This window comes from Cervus elaphus, chromosome 14 (assembly GCF_910594005.1).
Source record: "Cervus elaphus chromosome 14, mCerEla1.1, whole genome shotgun sequence".
Classification (NCBI taxonomy): domain Eukaryota; kingdom Metazoa; phylum Chordata; class Mammalia; order Artiodactyla; family Cervidae; genus Cervus; species Cervus elaphus.
This window is the reverse complement of record NC_057828.1, coordinates 31,676,023-31,691,568: the sequence shown is the minus strand read 5'-3', so window position 1 is coordinate 31,691,568 and position 15,546 is coordinate 31,676,023. Positions and strand designations below refer to the sequence as shown.

General features: G+C 45.3%; 1 long non-coding RNA gene across 1 annotated transcript; it reads right to left on the bottom strand.

Moving 5' to 3' along the window:
• Positions 1-412: 412 nt before the first annotated feature.
• On the bottom strand, positions 413-1,759 carry LOC122707505. Its single transcript, XR_006344829.1, has 3 exons — positions 1,667-1,759; positions 915-1,096; positions 413-715 (listed from the first exon to the last, which is right to left on the bottom strand). It is a non-coding gene; the product is annotated as an uncharacterized LOC122707505 (long non-coding RNA).
• Between the last annotated feature and the right edge of the window lie 13,787 nt (positions 1,760-15,546).

Sequence of the window (15,546 nt, the reverse complement as noted above, 5' to 3'; positions counted from 1 at the left end):
CCCTCATGAACTATTTAGAAAAAAACAAACAAACCGTTTTCACAATTGGCTGCCAGTCTACTGTGCTTTGTGAAGACTACATTTCTTAATCTTTCTTTATTATATATATATTCACATGGATAGAGTAAAAACATATTTCTTTTCTTCCAGTTTTTAGTCTGCAGCCGATATAGAACAAGATGATGACATCTGATGGACTGATTTGTAAATTAACTGTCAACATGGCTTGAGTGAGAGTCTAAGAGACTCCCCTATGAGTGGAGTTGAGGATTTATAGTAGAAATTTTGCAGCATTTAAATCGCCTGAGATCCTTTTCTCACATATTCAGTCACTCAACAAATAGCTTGTGAACACCCAGCAGCTGCCTGGCCTTTTCTGGGCGCCGTGCTACCGTAGCAAAGAGGAGAGCACGCTCTCGGCCCTCCCACACCCAGCTTGCTCACTAGCAGTTGGCTGTGGTCTGAAAGGTGAAATTGCTGAGTAACTAAGTTCCAGGTAGAAAGAATGTGGCTGCGTGTGTTGTTTTGTGTGTGGTTCAGAGACATACATTTAGTTCAGAAATGTGTTAGGACATGCAAGTAACTCTCAGACACCGCGCTCCCAAATCCCTCTCAATTCAGCTGAATCTCCTTCTGCCCCTGGTGCCAAAGGCTCAGCTGGGAGTAGACACACTTGACCATTGACAGAAAGTAGAATCCTGACTTGAATTGCCATCTGTAGACAGAAGGGCAAATAATTATGAGACACATTTCAGAAAGAAAACGTCATAATTCTCAGAGTGTCCTGTCTCCTTTCCTTCCTTCCTTTGCTTCTTCCTCCCTTCCTTTTATTCATTTAAGAACATTTATCGAGCACCTACTACATGCCAGGCCCTGAGTTAAGTACTGAGGATATGAAGTTAAAGAAGACTTACCTCTTATCCCTGAGGACCTGACAATGTAGTGAGAAGTGAGCTGATTGTCGTCATCTGCGATGATAAATACCAGGATGGAGATGTGGTGCTATACAAGGAGAGCTGGGGATGCATGGTGGGGGGCAGATTTAATCCAGAGTGGAAAGAGCAGGGGGAGGAGATTGAGCACCAAGGACGGCTTCCTGGAGGAAGAGGCAGTGAAACTTAGTTAGTTTTGAAAGATAAGTGAGAATGGGTCTACCTCATGCCTTTGACATCTAACCACTGAGTCAGATCCCATAGGTTGTAAATCCCACCTAGGCAAAGTGGGCAATAATAGAGTCATCTCAGGATATGGGGGGGGTGGGTGGGTAATGGGGGTTGTTAGAACCCTTTGGACTCCCAGTGTTCATGTCCGTCCTCACTAGCATCATTCTGAGCCAAGCCTTTTCAGGACTGGTAACCTTTGAGAAGGACTGTTGGGCCAGCAGACATTGACTTTGTCTATTTCTGATCTCAATGCCCCAGCAACCTGGTGGAGACTGGTGGGTCATCAGGTGACACTTTTGTTCTGCATTTACTATGTGCCAAGTCCAGTCCTAGGCAGTGGGATCCACCTGTGAGCAAACAAACCCTCAGCCCTCAGAGGCTGACAGCTTATTATGTGTAATTTAATGACCTCAAGCAAAACAAAGTCCCCCAAACATGCCCTCACTCACTTGAACCCACTCAAGTTTTCTTTTATTTTAACAAAAAGGCAGCTATTGACTTACCCTTTTTCTTCTTTTGCAAACATTTCTCCTCAAGAACTGAAATAAGTGTTTTGGCTTCCTTGCTTAAGTATGCAGTGTTTTAATGAACTGTTTTCTTCCTGAGCTGCTTTTGTTAAGGAAAATGAGAAGAGCACCCCTTTCCTTTCTCCTAATGACGCAGTAGAGAACATTTTCAACTCGATATGCCTGCCCCCCACCGGTTTCCTCTCCCCACCCCTTCCCAGACCAGTTTGGCATTTTTCCACTTTCCACCTTCAGGTTCAAAGTGAGTCGGTATGCTGGGAGAACCAGATCATGGCTGGAACTCACCTCTACCCTGAGTGTTTTGCTTTTTTCAGCAGTAATACCTGGGATTGGTGGGAAAAAAGGAATCAAGCAGATCTGAGCTCAAATCCCATCTCCTGCACTTACCATTGACACGAACTTGGGTGGGCACTCAATATCTCCGATCCTGTATCCTCTTCTGTAAAGTTGAGCTGAACCAGCAAGCCCAACTGTTGACTCTTCTGGGTTGGAAGGGACAGTGACAAATGTGGGGACAGGAGAGAGAGGATCAGCAAGAAAGTATACAGGGAATAGAGTCTCGAGAATTTGGCCCAGCATCCTGACAATTGGACTGCCAGTGGAATCACTTGTCAAACTGCCCATTGGCAGTCCTGGTTCCCCTGAAACTCAGTTAATGCTCCTTCTTGTCTTGTCCAGCTTCCCCAGAGAGGCCAAAGTCAGGGATGATCCAGATGACTTTGGTCTATCCCATGTGTTCTGAGACTGTCAGGACAGCCCTGATTTCCTGTCAAATGGTCTCTGCAGAAATCCTCATATAACATGAAAATTGTTGAGAAATCCAATGTATCTAATGGATACAGAGTATCTAATGACTCTTAGACTATCTCTCCTGTGAGAAGCTAGCCCAAGTGGGTCCTGTTCAAGCATAAGTCCCGTGATTTGTTTCCAAAATACTGTTCATATAGCTGTGAGGTCTCTACGGGGACAGACCAGGAGAATGAGGTTGGGTTCATGCAGCCTGTTTCAGTGAGCAGAGCTCACACCCTGGCTTCCATGTGGCCTCCTGAATTTTTCCGGCTCTACAGTCTAGTACTGTGTTCAGTTCCTTGGCAAAAACAGCCCCCCCCACGCCCCCACCGTCTGATCACCTGCTGTGCACGTGGGTCACTTGGAGGCTATTTTCTATGTATGATTTTGATCAATTTTCATAAGAATCCTTCAAAATAAGTCTTTATTTCTGCTTTTTTCAAATTGTAAGGGATATTTGTTTTTGTTGTTGTTGTCACTAAGTCGTGTCAGACTCTTTTGCGACCCCATGGACTGTAGCCCACCAGGCTCCTCTGTCCGTGGGATTTCCCAGGCAAGAATACTGAAGTAGGTTGCCATTTCCTTCTCCCTTTCTGACCCAGGGGCTGAACCGGAGTCTCCTGCCGAGCCATCAGGAAAGCCTTCAGGGAATACAGACAAATGTTATTTGCCCCTGGGCAGGGAGCGCTATTGGAAAGACAGATTGGAGGTAAAGAAACTCTGGGTGTCAAGACATCAGAGCCTCAAGGAGACCAGAGAGATTGTTCTGGATCTCACAGCAGTAGGTGCGGCCTCAGAAGAAGGCCCACCTGAGTGTCTGCCCAAGAGTGACTCAGCTTATCTGGATCTCTGTTGTATCTGCAGCTGCTTCTCTTGCCCCTACCCTCTCCACCTCTCTTCAAGCACCTTCTTTCTGCCTCAAGGTTTCTGCTGACTCATGGGTTTCCTCACTGTCCTTCCTGGCTGACACTCAGCCCCCCGAGTCTCCTCTGCGTGTCTCTCCACAGCCACCCTCCACTACAGCAGGTAGGGTCTTTCTGCAGGGCCCCGGGGCCTCTGTGCTCCCACAGGCTGCCTTAGAGGTTCCCAGATCCAATCAGCAGTGGGGTCACACATGCAGAACAGGGTTACCTGTGCTCATGAAACTGCCAAAGACTGCTGGCCTTAGTGAAGAGCCACAGCTGAGCAGCTGCTCAGCTTCACAGCCTGGTTGGGGATTAGCCCTTTCTTAGATGAGGAAATGGACCCCGAGGAAGATTCAATATTAGTGGGAGGCAGAGCAAGGACCAAACTCAGCTCTGGCATTTCCAAACCCGTCACAACCCTCTGCTTCCTGTTTCTGGCCACCCACGCAGGATCGGAGGGAAGAGGGGCTTCTCCTGGCTGCTACCTGCTTTCAGCCACTCTCCTGATATGACCTGAGTGTCCCTCATCCAAAGACCCACGAACCTCAAACACTCACCTTGCCTCTCAACAGCTGGCCAAGACTTGAAAGTCCCCCTACCAGAGTCCCTAATGAATCAGACAGGAGGGCCCTGGTCTCCCCGAGGCCCCTGTGAACCTGCCAGTGGCGTGATGGCCAGATGAGACCTGGGATGGTGGGCTGGAAGGCCCAGGCTTATGGCATTGAAGCTGTGCTAAGGAATTGGAGCACCATGATGAGAGGTGGTGCGGGAAGACTGGACCTCCAGTGGGTGAGGACGGACATGTCAGGAAGGCCTCTGCTTTCACTTCCATCTAGGAACCCCCCCAATCCATGGCCAGCCAGGTTTTTGGGTCCCAAACTGGAACACATGGTTCAACATATCATGGTTTAGACGGTGAGACGTGAGATTCAAAACTGGGACTTCCCTGGAAAATCCAGTCCGTCCTGTGGTGTTCAGGTGGGTGTGCGGTTGGGTTCAACTTCATGCGCGAGCTCCACTCAACCACAGGCGGCTGGGGCCCAGGAAGGAGGCGCCTCTTGAGAAGAGATAAGGACCGCCCTTGAGAGAGGCACTCTCCTCAGAGCAGGCAGCCTCAACTGCTTCTCAGTTCCTGTGGTAAAGGCTTGAGAAGATCAAGGGAGAAGGAGCCCGCCACCTCCTCCCATCTCCGTCCTGTGTCCCCTCAGCCCTGACGCGTCCTCTCTTTCCCACTCATTCATGCCTGAAGTGCGCAGTCAGTCATCCCACTTTGCAGAGGAGGTCTTCAGGACCTAAAGACACTTTCTAAGGTCAGAGAGCAGATCTGAGGCCAAACACAGGTTGGCCTGAAGGTTTGTATCGTTTAAGACACTGATCTCTCCCTGAGAAGGCCTTGCACGCGTGCCCAGTGCTGAGTTGGACCATGGGCATTAAAATACAAAAGATTAAAATTCCTACTCGAGAGGTATGTGGTCTACATGTGGAAGTAAAGCCAGAAAACAGAGTAGGGACTGAAATTCAGCCTGAGCTCTGCTCTCCAAGTTGTGTGCCCTGGTAGGGGATGAAAGAGCCCCCTTTTTAAAACTTGCACCTAGGACTTCCCTGGAGGTCCGGTGGTTAAAACTCTGTGCTTCTAATACAGAGGATGTGGGTTTGATTCCTGTTCAGGAAACTAAGATCTCACATTTGCACAACATGGCCCAAAAATAAAAAGTAAAACTTGAATCAGAAGTACCATCTGGGCCAGTGAGGACCTTGGGAGGTGAGATTCCTCAAGACTGGGCAAGCTAGACAGAGAGAGGTATTTAATGTCGAGACAGTAGGAGGTAATAGGGAGCCACTGTGTGTCCTGGAGTCACTGAGGACCGAGACAGGCTGGGGGAGCCAGCAGTGAGAGGGGCTGCCAGAAGGACTGGAGAGGGAGAGCGCAGGAGGAGGGGTGTCAGAGCCCACAGCCTTCGCAGTGATGATGGGAAGTCCTGAGCTGGAGGTGATGATGACAAGGTTACCTTCTCTCCCCGGCCTGAGCCATCACCCACCTTCACTGGGCCACATACAGCCCCTCCCCCACAGCACTTAGCCCACCGTGGTAACTTGACACCCACGAGTGGTTATTTGATGATGGTCTGTGGACCTCCCCTTCCCCCACCCCTGGACTGATGCTCATGGGGGCATCAGTACATTTTTCTTTTTTTTGGAGTACAATTGATTTGCAATGTTGTGTGAGTCTCGGGTATACAGCAAAGTGAATCTATTATACATACACGTATATCCACTCTTTTTTAGATTCTTTTCACGTGTTGGTCATAACAGAGTATTGAGTAGAATTCCCTGTGCTATACAGTAGATCCTTATTAGTTATCTATTTTATATATAGCAGTGTGTATATGTCAGTCCCTGTCTCCCAATTTATCCCTCCCCTATTTTTCTGTCTTGTATCTCCAGCACTTAGTAGCCACTCCACTAATGACCATTGAATGAATGAAAGAATGAATAAATGAAGGGAAAAGTGATCAGTGACCATAGGGGTAGATTTGATAAAGGAGTTTTAATATTTGCTTCCAGTTTTCCAATTTCCACTTTCTTGGTGGGTGAAATGATATGCTTTTCTCTTTCTCTCTGATCCCAAAGGTAGAGTGATTGCAACACTTTTAAAAAAAAGCTTGGTATTCCTCTGGGATCTGTTTTTTTTTTTTTTTCCAGCTTCTGACCATGAAAATAAATCATGGTCATTACAGGAATTTTTTAAGTAGAAAAAAGCATAAAGAAGCTGGAAAAAAATTACTCATGACCCCATCATGAAGACGCTTCGATCTGTTGACCTATTTCCTTCAGGACGGTGACGTCTCTTAGGGGCAGAATGAGATCTCAAAGGCCTTGGCCTCAGAGCTTGTTCTCAGGCCTCTTTCCCAGCTGCCTCACTCACAGTCATTTCTTCATTTCACCCAGGAACCATTCCCCACCCTTCTCCTCTTCTCTTCTTTTGGGGCTTTCCAAGGCCCTTGACCCTGATGCTGGGAAAGATTGAAGGCAGGAAAAGAAGGGGATGGCAGAGGATGAGGTGGTTGGCTGCATCACCGACTCAATGGGCATGAGTTTGAGCAAGCTCTGGGAGTTGGTGATGGACAGGGAAGCCTGCTGTGCTGCAGTCCATGGGGTTGCAAAGAGTTGGATATTACTGACGGACTGAATTAAACTGATGAGCTTGGGAGGGTTGCCGTCTACTTGATGATGGAAATGAAGATGCACCTTTGGTCTTGAGCTTTTCCCCTGCAGCTGGCAGCCAAGCTGTCCTGATGTCGGGTGTCTGGCATTATGTTAATCTCTTGCACCATAATTCCTTTCCAACTTTTCTGAGTTCCCTTCCAGACTAGCTGACATTTCAAACAGTTGACTCAGCCATCAGCATGTCACGGAAATGAGTCGTGAGGTTTCTCCCAAATTAGTTGCCTAAAATTTTTATAATTTCTGGGTTTTCAGGACGATGCTGGTTCCTTCTGAATCTCTGTTGGGAACAATGTTGGTACCTTTGAAGCTACAAAAGAAGTGCAGGCAGAGATGGAATGCGATTTCATCTGCAGGCTCAATCTGTATAGTTGGTAATTACAGATGCAGGAGCTCTGAGGAGGACTCTGAGGTTACATCCAAGTTCCTTGGGAAAAAGTAATGTGGTTGATTAGTCATGTCTGCTGTGGGAATGGACTGGGAATGGGAAATGGAGCTCTTTTGCCAACGAGATTATAAGAGGGTTAGGCCTTCAAGGAGTTTAATGATTCTGTGGGGAAAGCAAGTTAAATTCAAAGTCAAATAATATGTGCTAAAATGAGTGATATTATTGGAGCTCCCATGAGGGAGAAATTGAAGCAAGCTGGGAGGTCCTGAACGGAAGCCAGACAATGGCTGGGCAGGGAGGAAATGAGAAAACCCTCCAGACTAAGGGAAGAACTTGAAGAAAGTACCACTGTGACATGTTTCAAGGGGATGTGAAGAGACCAGCCTCCTCAAAGTCAACATAAAACTTTAGAATATGTGTAGCCAGAATTTATCGGATAAGTTAAAGCATACCTTGATCTTGTTCAGTCGCTCAGTCATGTCCTACTCTTTGCAATCCCATGGACTGCAGTATGCCAGGCTTCCCTGTCCTTCACCATCTCCTGGAGCTTGCTCAAATTCACGTCCATTGAGTTGGTGATGCCATCTAACCTAGTACAGAGCAAAAATGCATTTAAACTTTTTAAAGTGATGAATACCATTTTAAAACTTGTGAAATGTTTAAAAACACAGGGTCTGGGGAAAGAATGATATAATAAAATCTTATTCTTAATTGTTTATATATTGTCATATTTGTCCCATCTCTTTTTATTTATTTTTTAAAGAAGTTATTTTGTTGTATTTTTTGGCCATGTAGCACGTGGGATCTTAGTTCCTTGACCAGGGATCAAACCTGTGCCCCCTGCATTGGAAGGGCAGAGTCTTAACCATTGGACCACGAGGAAAGTCCCTCCTTTTCTTTTTAAAGAATACTGCACACAAAACTTTAATCCTTTTGACTGTTATACCATCCAGTTCCTCAGGAGCAACCACAGTCACCATTTGAAGTCTGTCTTTCTATACCACTTTTAAGTATTTTTATAGACTAACCTACATACATATGGAGAGTTTAGACTCTTTTTCTTCCCTTTAGTTTCAAGAACGAATAATAATTCTCTACTTCAAATGAGCTCAAACACAACCTCTCCTTGCCAACCACTCATTCGTAGCCATTTTCCTTAGACCCTCTTAGGACCTTCTGGGCACTCCCATCTCCTCGCCTCATATTGTTCAGTGGCCTCCAATTATTCATAGTACCATGCAGGCACTAATTCTAACTAGTTCCAAACTATTTCCAACACTCCCAAGCAATATCCCACACCCAGTTTCTCATCTCCCTTCTCCCTGCCCCCAGTCCCTGGCAACCACCAATCTGTGTCATGTGTCTATGGATTTATCTCTTCTGAATATTTTATGTAAAAGGATCAAATAATATGTGACCTTTTGTGTCTGGCTTCTTTCACTTAGCATAATGTTTCCAGATTCATCCACAGTGTAGCAAGTATTAGTTCTCCCTCGTTACGGATAAAAAATATCGCGTCCTATGTATATAACAGAATTTGCTTATTCATTCATCTGTTGATGGACCTTTACTTTTGGCAAGGTTCCTGTAAAAGGAAATATTTGCAGATCTGGAAATTTACAAACAGGGTCTCATAGGGAGGGCACAGAGGTTCACTTGGGATCACCACGTGAGCCCATATTACCCTCAGTTTGGGAGCGTCTAGTGCACTCAAGTGCCACTAGGGACTCAGAAAACCTCATATAATTCCACTCCACATTTGCTTCCATAACTTTCCACCCATGTGAGACAATCAGGACAGAAAAGCTTTTTCCCGTTTTATAGACGAAAAACTTGAATTCCAGAGACTAGAAGTCAGATGACCTGACTGGGAAATGTTCATTGTCAGGGCACACGCAGCCCTTGTGATCAAATCTATCTCTCATGTCCTTTAAACAGTTACCATTGACAATAATCACAGTGAAAGACAAAGACCTAGGTGGGAAGGAGATTTGCGTGTCAGGAATAAATCTGCTGGAGAATAAATGGAAGTGAATAATTGCAAGTCTGTAAGCTCAATTGTTACAGACAAATAACAGTTGGAACCACACTGCCACTGAGGCTGGAAAATGCCTTTTTCCATTCAACACCCCATCCTCGCTGTGCTCCATCTGCTGCCCACACATCAAAGCATTTGGGCTGGAATTTCCACTTCATCTCTGTGGATCCTGCTTCCTGAAGATCTCGGAAGATGGCATCCTGGACGTGGTGGGTGTGGGGTGGGCAGAGAATGTTCAAAATGGTGATAGGCAGCATTCTGTCTTCTTACACATAGAGGCACTTAGGCAAAGTTTGTGGGCAGATGAACGAATGGACAGATGAATATGGTTCAAGGCACTTTTGAAACTTTTGAAACTTTTTCTTCTAGGCAGCTTGTTCTTTTTGCATCAGAAACAAACAAAAATCTCTACATAATGGTGGCCTTCAACCATCCAGAGCCTGTACATCTCCCCTGCCTCTAGGAGAGGAATAAGAGCAGAGCTTTCTTCTGTGCATTCTAGATACTAGAGCAGAGACCCTAAGATGTCAACAGCTTAAAGAATAAATATCTGTAGAGAAAAAGGAAACCTCCTATACGGCTGGTGGGAATGTAAATCGGTGTAGCCACTGTGGAAAACGGCATAGGGTTTCTCAAAAAACTAAAAATAGAACCACCCTATGACCCAGCAATTCCACTCCTGTGAATGTATCTGAAAAACAGAAATACCAGTTTGAAAAGATACATGTACTCCAGTGTTCATAGCAGCATTACTTAAAATAGCTAAGATATGGAAGCAACCTAAGTGTATATCAACAGATGAATGGATTAAGAAGATGTGGTATGTATATACAATGGAATATTACTCGGCCAAAAAAAAGAACAAAATTTTGCCATTTGCAGCAATAAGAATGGATTTGGAAGCATTATGCTGACTGAAATAAGTCAGACAGAGAAAGAGAAACACTATGATATCACACATATGTGGAATCTAAAAAAAATACAACAAACTAGTGATTATAACAAGAAAAAAAAGGAGAGTCACAGATATAGAAAACAAATTTGTAGTTACCAGTGAAGCGGGGAGAGGCAGAATATGGGTGAGGGAGTAGAAGGTAAAACAAGAAATTTTCTAAAAAATTTTAAAAAATAAATACATTTAAATTTTTCTTCTGTATAGTTTCAGGTGGGCATTCTAGGCTGAAGGGCAGCTTTCTTCTGCCTGGTCATTCAAAGAAAAATGGTACAAATGAACTTATTTACAAAACAGAAGTAGAGACGCAGATGTAGAAAACAAGCTTATGGTTACCAAGAGGGGAAAGCAAAAGGGAGGGATAAATTGGGAAACTGAGACTGGTACATACACAGTACTGTGTGAAAAAAAGATAACAAATAAGAACCTACTGTGTAACACAGGGAACTCAATACTCTGCAATGACCTATGTGGGAAAAGAATCTAAAAAAGAGTGGCTCCATATATACGTACGGGGCTTCCCTGATGGCCCAGGGGATAAAGAATCCACCTGCAATGCGGGAGCTGCAGGAGACATGGGTTCAATCCTTGCATGAGGAAGATACCCTGGAGTTGGTAATGCAACCCGCTCCAGTATTGTTGCCTGAAAAAAATCCCATGGACAGAGGAGCCTGGTAGGCTACAGTCCAAAGTGTCGAAAAGGGCTGGACATGACTGAGCCACTGAACATGCACACATATGTACCTGTATAACTGATTCACTTTGCTTTTCAGCGGAAACTAACACCACATTGTAGAGCAACTGTACTCCAATAAAAATTAATTAAAAAAAAAAATAACCAGTCTCCTTCCTAGTCATTGCTGTGTCGTCACTGATACATTGCTGTAATCTGCATGTCAAAGCTTAGTTGCTAAAAGTTCTAACTATCCAGCTGGTGGAAAGAGTGAAAAAGCATGTAGAAGGTAAGCCTATTGTCTTAATGCCTGGCAGGAGTCACATACATTACTTCTGCTCAAATTCGACAAGAACTTCATCTCATGAGGATACTAACTGCAAGGGAAGCAGGAAATATATAGTTTAACTTTGTACCTTGGAAGAAAGCAAAAATGGATTTTGTATCTTCACCACCCCTATATACTTGCAGTTTGTTTCTAGAAGGTAGCATAGAAGGCTCACTTAAACTCTCAGACAGAAGGGCCTCTGTTCTTGGCTAGAATCTTATTCCTGACCTTTCCACTCTGACATAGAAGGGAGTCAACACTGAAGGATTCTGATGAGCAAGCACAACCTTGTCTTTGGGAGGAAGGAGCTCGCAACCTGGAAAGGTGAAGGCAGAGGGGAAAACCACTGAGAGTAAGGACGTCACACAAAACCCAGATACGATAAACATTTCATTCAAACAGGGTAGTTTCCTCTGACACCTGAAAAAAGTAAGTTTAAGACCAGATGCTCAGCTTCACACAGTGGACAACAAATGCTTGGAGTTTTCAGAAAAGTTTTTGACAACACAGGGACTCATATGAACTTTCAACTTGACTTCAAGGAGGATTCCGTGACCCCCAACACATACACACACAAACATACACACACAGTCTGACAATCACAACTCACATACATGCTCCCTAGCCTCGTGACCCCGCTCCAGACCGCCATGTTCCACTGGCCATCTACCTTGTGCATCTACCTTCTTCATCTGATTTTGCAGGTGAAGAAACTAAGGCTCAGAGAAGTTAAATGACTGTTCTGGGACACATGTAACTAAGCAGGACACTTTGGGGCCTTCCCAAGACAGGACTTCCCTCATCTTTTCTGCTTTAGCTCCTCTCTGAAATACCTAGATAACAGGGTTTGATGCACATTTCCTGAGTTGTTTTGCAGACATGAAGCCCCCCGCCCTCAACAAATGGAAGAATTACTTGATGACTATGAGCACAGAGCCCTGGGCCTCCTGGAGTCCAAGGACTAACACTGTTAACCACTGTAACACCATCCTGGTGCCTCACCATCTGTCAATCAGAGAATTGTGCCTACGCTGATCACATACCCTGTGACCCGCACCGCCCCCCACTTGCCCTTTAAAAATGCTTTGCCGAAATCCTTCAGGGAACTCGAGCTTTTCAGGGCATGAGACACCTCTCCTCCTTGCAAGCCTTGCAATAATCCTTTCTCTGCTCCAAACTCTGACATTTCAGTTTGTCTGGCCTCACACTGTGTTGGGCAGACAAACTTGCATGAGCCAATAGGTAAGGAGCCAAGAGTTGAACTCAAAGGTGTCTAACCACACGAGTCTCCCATTACCACCCTGCCTCTCTTGATGTAAGCAACATCTTAACTGGACAAATTATGAGGCTCCAAAGAAGCCTCAGGAAGAAGTTGTCACTGTGTCCACACGAGCAACAGTGCTGACAATACAAGGACAGATGTAGGACACATGTGCCTGAGAAATGGAACATTTCCTGCCATATCAGTAAACAAAGAATGTCACAGCCATCAGTGATTGCAGCCACCACAGATGTGAGCTGGTGAGCCCTGAGGAAGCTCAAGCTGTGAAAATACAGGATACTGGCCCCCAGATAGCTGAGGTGCATATCAAAGGAATGATTTCACTGAGCCCAGACTCTTGCATCTTCCCATATACTTCTTTATAACCTGGCTCCTCCCCTTGCCTCCTTGGAACAGTTCTCTCAGGGCTACTTGAGATGCTGTCTCTCTGGCCTGAAGTCCTGAAACCTCCCTCCGAATAAAACGTAACCCTCAATTTTTAGGTTGCATGTAGTTTTTCAGTCTACATGCACATCTCCTGCCTTTGCTTGAGGGAGGCTGTGGTCCCCTCATTCACAGCCCCCTCCTGTTCCAGGACAATGGGAAGGTTGTAAATCCCTAGGAAAAATCATCTTTCAAAGACCAAATAAGGGGCTGGACCTTCAAAACAGCAATAAACCCCAGAAAGTTTTGTGACTATCAGCAGTGTAATCCAGGGCGGGGAGGGGTTCCAGGGCCACAGGGAAAGCCTGTAGGACTCCCAAAGGAAAAGAAAGGCTGAGCCCAGCTGTCCACCTCTGTTTATTAGATACGTTGTTCCTCCAGCCCAAACTGCATCTCCATAATAGGGAAGAGGAGAGTGGCCCTTTCAGGGAGGTTTGACTCTTAGGGCTGGAAAGGAGTGAAAAATTCTTCTTTGGTCTGCAGAATGTCAGCCTCAGACTTTCAATTTCCCTCTCCTCTCCAAACCCCACCCCACCCCCCAGCCCTGGGGATTTTGGCCTTTTGCTCACACAAAAATTTATTTCACATCTTGACACTGTTGAGATAATCCATAGCACCTTCTTAGGGATGAGATGAATGGGAAGCTGCAGGAAATGTAATCAGAATTTCCACTGGCTGGACAGCTGAGGTTTTGGGCAATAAGATGGAGAAATCTAAATTTCGTCTTGGGATCACAAGGGGTCCGAGGGGCTCTGCCATCCAGGGCGGTCCTCAGAGACACTGGAGTCCTTATTACAGCTGGGTGTGAGGAGGCTGTCCTGGCTATTGAGCTTGGGGAAGGAGCCTGCTCCGTGGTATCTCTGCCAGAGGCAGGGAGGCAGGAGCTGGTTTTGTGCCCTGAGAAGCTTCAGACTATGAAGATGGCCTTCGCTGGGTCTCACTGCACTTGCCAGTCTTTTTTTCCCCCTAAGCTTCCTGGTGTTGCTATAAGTACCTAGGAAGGAGATCTTGTTTTTAAGAAACTGAGAGATTCTTGACCCCACTGGTTCCGACTTAGGGGTAAAGACAGCTGGGTGTTTTTTGCAGGCACTGTGGCGTGGATGGATGCCACTGATGAAGACCAGGGTTTCTCAGGCCAGCTTGCCCCTAAGCTGTCGGTGCTTGTTTAAGGCCCCTCACAGGCACCTAGACACAGGCTGGGTCAGCCTCCTCTTCATCTAATTTATTAATAGACTCCCTGCCCCCAGGAATGTGATGGATGGTGTGAGTGTGTGTGTGTGTTTGTGAGATAAAGTGTGCATGTATTAATGTGGATGTGAGTATACAGTAGGAGGCCTCCTGGTTTCACATTTAACTTGGCAAGTTCACCACAGGCCAGGTTCCATCATTCAGGCTGAGGGATCTAATGTCACTCTCAATGAGGGTGGCCATTTTTTCAAGGGCCATTTAACCCTAACCTGGCTCACAAGGACTGATGTATAGACCCAAGTGGCCTTGATTCAAAGTGAGGAATACAGTCACTGCGAGAACCAATCAGAGCATTCCCAGTTGATGAGTGAGTGATGTGGGAAGTGAAAATGTCACTTGGACTTTGCTTGGTAAACATGGCTGAGGACCAAGGGGAACTGATTATATCCATTAAACTAAATGGTGTATTTTCTGCTTACTCTTGTTCCCCACACCACAGTCACACCAAACACCTTGCATTTCCATAGATGTGCCATGTTCCCTATTGTGTATACATCCAGTATGCTTTCCCCTTCAAACAATGCTCAAAATTTTATCCAGGCATCAGCCACACACATCCCATGGGCTTTGGGAAGACTAACTCCATCCGAAGCTCCCAATCCAGACTGAACATGATTGGCCTCCCAAAACCCATTAAAAATTCCATACCCTAAATAAAGCATCAGTCAGAGCAGAAAAATGACTTCATCTGATCCATTCAGGGTGTATCTCAGGAACCTTGCAGGAAAGACGGGGGCAGAATGTTCTCACTTCTTCTGGCCTCTGTAGTAAGTGTATATGTTCCTGAAACATCCACAAGCAGCAAACTTGCTTCCAAAAGGAAGGCAAATTGATGATTAAGCTGGCACACAGAGAAAGGCAGAGCTGAGAAAATAGAGGAAAACGCTTCCAGAGTCCTGATCAAGTCGTACCTGGACCTCACATCCTCCAAACAAATAATTCTTAAATTTGTGGGGTAAGTGGATAGTACTACCCTTTTGGGCATTTTGGAAACGTATAAAATCCTTTCAGTTGTCTTAGAGGTTAAGGATTTTAGGTGTCACTGGCATTTAGTTTGTAGGTGCCAGTAATAGTAGATATCTGCAATGTATAGACTATTCCACACAGCAGAGAACAGTCTATAGTTTTGTAAGACTTGTGGATGTCTTATCTGACTTCAGTGTTGGTAAAAATCCTGTTCTTTGAATTGCCCCCAAAGCAGATCTTGAAGTGTAAGTTTATGTGTGGTTTATTTAGGAGGTGATTTAAGCAGAGAGAGTGTGATGATTAATTTTATGTGTCAAATTGGCTGGGCCATGAAGTTTCCAAATAGTTGGTTAAAAATTATTCTAAGTATGTCTGTGAGGGTGCTTCTGGATTAGATTAACATTTGAATTAACTGACTGAGTAAAACACACTGCCTTCCCTAACGTGGGTGGGCCTCATCTAAGCTGTTGATGGCTTGAAGGGAAGGCTGAGTTGTTTGAGTGCAGCTCTCTCCTTGCCTATCTTTGAGCTGGGACGTTGGTCTTCCATTCCTTTTGGAGTTGAATTCTAGCTGAAAAACACCTCCTGGCTCTAAGGCTTCAGAGTTGGATGAAACTATATCATTGACTTTCCTGGGTC